This window comes from Aethalodelphis obliquidens, unplaced genomic scaffold (genome assembly GCF_003676395.1).
Source record: "Aethalodelphis obliquidens isolate GAN/ISIS:26980383/991018 unplaced genomic scaffold, ASM367639v1 scaffold4, whole genome shotgun sequence".
Lineage (NCBI taxonomy): Eukaryota > Metazoa > Chordata > Mammalia > Artiodactyla > Delphinidae > Aethalodelphis > Aethalodelphis obliquidens.
The window spans coordinates 45,268,276-45,274,275 of NW_020837948.1; positions in this window are offsets into that span (position 1 = coordinate 45,268,276).

The following is a 6,000-nucleotide window of genomic DNA, read 5'->3' on the forward strand; positions in this document are numbered from 1 at the left end:
TACCACATAGAATCAGGGCCTTGTCTGTAAGCCTATACAGTAAGAAAGTTGCACACCTTCTTCCAAACAAATATTGGTCTGTCTGATATCTTAAGAGCTTTACTCTGTTGAAGTGATTCTCAGCTAAACATTATGTCTGCTGTAACTTTGATATTTCTACTTTTGTTATTTATTAGTGGTATCTTTTTTTGAAGTGTCAGATGTTGTGACTATTTAAAATAAATATCATTATAATTTAAGTGAAAAAAAATGAAAAAAGAAAACAAACTGTGTTATAGTTACAGAGAATAAACAGGAGGTTCGGGGTGGGGGGAGGAAAGGGAGGAAAGAAATAGGTGAGGAAGATTAATAGGTATAAACTTCCAGTTGCAAAACAAATGAGTCAAGGGTATGAAATGTACACTGTGGGGAATATAGTCAGCAACTTTGTAATATCTTTGTGGTGACATATTGTAACTATACTTATCATGGTAATCATTTTGAAATGTATAGAAATATCGGATTACTCTGTTGTGTAACAGGAACTAACGTAGTGTTGTTGGTCAATTATACATCAAAAACAAGCAAACTAACTAACTCAAAGAAAAGGAGATCAGATTTGTGGTTACCAGAGTCAGGGAGTGGGAGAGGGGGAATTAGATGAAGATAGTCAGAAGGTACAAACTCCCAGTTATAAGATAAATTATTACTAGGGATATAATATACAACGTGATAAATATAATTAACACTGCTGTATGTCATATAGCAAAGTTGTTAAGAAAGTAAGTCCTAAGGGTTCTCACCACAAGAAAAAGTTTTTTATATTTCTTTAATTCTGTATCTATATGATATGATGGATTTCACTAAACTTATTGTGATAATCATTTCATGATGTATGTAAGTCAAATCATTATGCTGTATACCTTATACAGTGCTGCATATCAATGATATCTCAATAAAACTGGAAGAAGAAAAAGAAATGAGCTATCAAGCCATGAATAGATATGGAGAAAACTCAAACTGATATTACTTAGTGAAAGAAGCCATTCTGAAAAGGCTACATACTATATGGTTCTAGTCGTATGACATTCTGGAAAAGGCAAAACTATGGATAAAGTAAAAAGATCAGTGGTTGCCAGGGGTTGGGGTCCGGGGCAGGTATGGATAGGTGGAGCAGAAAGGATTTTTAGGGTTGTAAAAATACTCTCTGTAATATTATCACGATGGATACAAGTCATTGCAGCTCTGTTCAAACCCATAGAATGTACAACACCAAGATAGAATCCTAAGGCAAACTATGAACTTTGCATGATTATGATGTGTCAATGTAGATTTATCAACTGTAACAAATGCACCACTCTGATGGGGGATGTTAATGACAGGGGAGGCTATGCATGTGCTTTTCTACACTAACTTTTTAAAAAATGTTTATCATTGAGGTATAATTTACATACCATAACAATCACCATGTTAAAGTGTATAATTCAGTACTTTTAAGTATATTCACTAAAGTGTGCAACCAACACCGCTATCTAATTCCAGAACATTTTTATCATCTTAAAAAGAAACTTTGTACCTATTAGCAATCATAGTTTTTGACAAGGAGACTCCATATCATAAAGATATCTATACTTCCTAAGCTATTTATAAATTTAGTGTCATTCAAAAAGGCATAAATACCAAAAGAATTCAAAGTTAAATAAATTGTAAGTTGGTGCCTACAGAGTCCTTTCAGGAAAGTTGGCGTGTTCCTGCCTTATGGGGTCTCTGATATACACTGAATGTTTTTGTCCCCCCAGATTCATATGTTGAAACTGAATGTGCTGGTATTTGGACATGGGGCCTTTGGGAGATGATTAGGTCATGAGAGCAGGGCCTGCATGAATGGAATTTGTGCCCATATAAAAGAGTATCCAGAGAGTTCCCTTGCCCCTCTGCCATGTAAGGACACAATGAAAAAATGACTATCTACGAATGAGGAAGCAGGCCTTCACCAGACATGGAATCTCCCTTGATCTTGGACTTCCCAGTCTCCAGAACTGTAAGCAATAAATTTCTGTTGTCTATAAACCACCTAGTCTATGGTATTTTTGGTATAGAAGGCTGAAGGGACCAAGACAGCTCCAGACTGACAAATGGTAAGGAATTTTCCTTCCTGGCAGTCCAGATATACTCTTATATTTTGGAGACCTCAAGAATGAGGGATTTCCCCAAATTTATAGGTACTGTCTATGAAACCTGGTCAGAGAGTTGCTTGGGTTTGTTTTCCTAGCCTTGGAAGAGTAAATAGCAATGTATAAAATCCTTGTCTATAGAAGTGTAAATATATTTTTTTCTGGTGGAAGGACAATAGGGACCCTCTCACCCCAAAAAGCAAGTTTTAAGTCCCTCTGCAAATTCATTTCAGTATTTCTGATTTATAAATATCTCCATCCCTGCTTGCTGCAACTAGAGAAAGCCCACACGCAGCAACGAAGACCCAGCACAGCCAAAAATAAATAAAATTAAAAACTAAACAAGGGCTTCCCTGGTGGCGCAGTGGTTAAAGATCCACCTACCAATGCAGGGGACACAGGTTCAAGCCTGGGTCTGGGAAGATCCCACATCCCGTGTGCCACAACTACTGAGCCTGCACTCTAGAGCCCGTGAGCCACAACTACTGAAGCAGGCGCGCCTAGAGCCTGTGCTCCACAACAAGAGAAGCCACCTCAATGAGAAGCCCGTGCACCACAATGAAGAGTAGCCCCTGCTCGCCGCAACTAGAGAAAGCCTGCATGCAGCAATGAAGACCCAACACAGCCAAAATAAATAAAATAAAATAAATTAATTTTAAAAAAAGCTTTTCAAAACAAAACAAACACCTGATTTTTCACCACAGATGGTTTAAGAAGCACTGCTTTAAATAACATGCTTTCTTCCATTGGGAAAGGAGGGGCCGAGCTGCAATGAGTTTCTGTTCCTCAGAAAAAAATAAACTCTGACTAACATGTTAAAAAAAAAAAAAAACAAACTTCATTCTTTAACTTTGCCTTTGAATCAGTTATGACATTTTCCTGGTTCTCTCATTAGGAATAAGTTAAGTAGAATCTTTGATACATGTATACTTTATAGCTATATCAGAGCTTGATTTTAATTTTTTTTTTTTTGGTTTTTTTTTTAAGTATTTATTTATTTGGGTGCACCAGTGGCTTGCAGGCTCTTAATTCCCCGACCAGGGATCGAACCCATGTCGCCTGCAATGGAAGCGTGAAGTCCTAAACACTGGACCGCCAGGGAATTCCCGTTTTTAACTGTTTTTGAAAATTATCTTTTAATATGACTTACTCCCATATTTGCCTGCTTATACAAAATTTATTTTATTTTTTTACAGAATTTATCATATGCCCAACTCTGTTTTGTTTTGCTTACATTATTTGTTCCTCACAACAAAGTACATAAAGTAAGTATTGGTGATAGCTTGCCATCCTCCACTCTTTTGTGGCAGATGGGGAACCTGAGACCAAAAGTTCACAGATGAATGAAATAGGATTAAAATCCAGGCAGCTTGATTCCAGAGTCTACACTCTTCACCACTACATTATACTCCCTATACATAGAGAAAACTGTCTTGAGCCTCTAAGATTTCTTAAGATGAATCTATAAATTAGTTTCTAATTTTGATTTGGCTTCCCTTGGAACTTGAAGATTAGCAAAAGCGTGCTAGGTTAACATCAGTATTTCCAGTGTGAGAGAGTTAGAGTTACAAACTTGGCATTCTTGTACTATCCCTCCCCGCAGTGAGTATGAGTTTAATCTTATATGATCATGGCTCTAGGCTATGGTAAAAACAAGACAACAGGCCCAAAATGGAGTTGCTTATTCTAAGCCCCATGTCACCAAACCAAGACAATTTAATTACAGTTTCAGCACTACCAGAAATGGAATCTTAAATCAGTCAATCAGGAATTGCCTGATCACCACTAGTTAGGTAATCTGCCTGATAGATCCCTGTAATCCCCTAAAAAAAAGCAACTTTGCAATAACCACCTGCTTTTTTACCTAGTATAACTTCTTTGCTCCTGCTCCCTTAAGGCTATAAAAGTCTTTCATTTTGTATAGCTCCCTGGAGCTCCTTTCTATCTGCTAGATTGGATGCGGCCTAATTCAAATTGAATTTTGCTCAAATAAACTCTTAACATTTTTAATATGCCTCAGTTTATCTTTTAACACCTATGATAAGAATGATTCTCTGGGCCTTCAAGTTAGAAAGCAGGTCCTATTGACCTTGGATAACCCTGGCTCACCTCACCATTTCTACCTTTCTTTACAATTTCTTGACTGATTACTCCATAATAGTTGATAATGATTAAGAATCTGTATTAAAAAGAAAAGATTAAATTATACTCAATAAAATTCTTAGGAAAATAGTAAGTCTGTAACACAGTTGAGAACTATTTGTATCCCAAATGATTAAAGTAGGTTTTAAAGCTTAAAGGAAGAAACAAACAGCTATCCAGAAAATTGCCACCCAAAATGCTTTATTTCCCAAGGTGTCCAAGTAGTTGAACTTTTATCACATCAGTTAGTGGCCTTCCCAGCACTGCATGGAAGTCCATTGACTATTGTTAAATAAAATCCTGCTGTTCTTCACCCTGGAGCATGCTGTGCTGCGTAAGCCTTCTTTAAAATTGTGTGAATCAGCTCAAAACATACTGATTTCTGTAGCTGTTTTGCAGATGGCTGCCTATCTTTCTCAGGTAATCACAGGACTCACCAAAAGTGAATTGCAAGTCTACTATTAACTCTAAAGTTTAAGTCAGACCATCCCAGACCTGCCCTACAATTTAAAAAAGAAAAAGAAAAAAAAAAAATCCAGAGGTATTTGGGTGATAGGAAAATAGATATTTTAATATCTTTATATAAAAGTGAGAGAAATAACAATTCTCAGCCTGACTGTACATATAAATCATGTAGGAGTGTTAAAAATATGAATGTCTGGGATGCACACAAACCAATTAAAAAAGTATAACTGAAGGGCTGTAATTTTAAAAGCCTGGATATCTGAGTGCTTAAAATTTCCAGAGGTGATTCTGACGCTCAGAGAATGGGTTAAGAACCTCTGCTAGAAATATTATTATACTGAAATTTTGAATGTCAGTTTAGGTAACTTTAAGCAATAGATCTGTTGACTCATATTTTCTTTCCACCATTTCTAAGATATCCACGGTCTTTTGGATTGAAGTAATCAACATATTTTTAAATTTAAAAAATCCAGTTGTGACAAATGACGATTTGGTCGTCTCCTTTTCTTTTCTTAGACTAGGCAAAACGCCCAAAACATTTCTCCAAGCTGGCTTCCTTTATATTTGGGACTGACAGTGACAGTCACCTTGGCTGGTTAGAGGATGAAGAGCAGCCTATGCTTGAATGAGGAAAAAGTAGCTGGTGAATGCAGATTAGAACCAGCTGCATTTCTAGTGATATAGTCTGTCAAGAATTTTTTTTTTTTTTAAACTTATCTGCCACCAGTGTTTTTGTTTCACTGCCAACTTATTTTTAACTTTATGTTTTGGTGTCATCCATTAAAGATTAAATAGTTCAAAACCTGGAATTCCACTTAAGAGGCTTTTCTGACAAGCAAGGAAGTTGAATTTCTTTGTCCTGTATTGCAAATTGTGACTACAGAAAAGCAGTATTAATCTAGATTCCATCAAGTCACTATATGTGCTTATTCAGGTATGTGTTTGGCTACTTAATAATTCTATATGTGTATCTTAGCATAGGTATTATCTGCTGGGAACTAAGACTTTATGTGGGAGTTAAAACTTGTGATTCACATTTGTATTCCAGGACTATTAGCTCAAGATTTATCATGGTTTTGTTTTCTCCAGCAGACAAAGTACAGTCTCAAGACTGATCTAAGGTTTTGGATCACCAAAACAAAAAGTCTGTTCAGAGGACCAGCTACTTAATTTGTGGGACTCAGTGCAAAATGAAAATGTGGGGCGCCTTGTTCAGAAATCATGAAAAGTTTCAAGATGG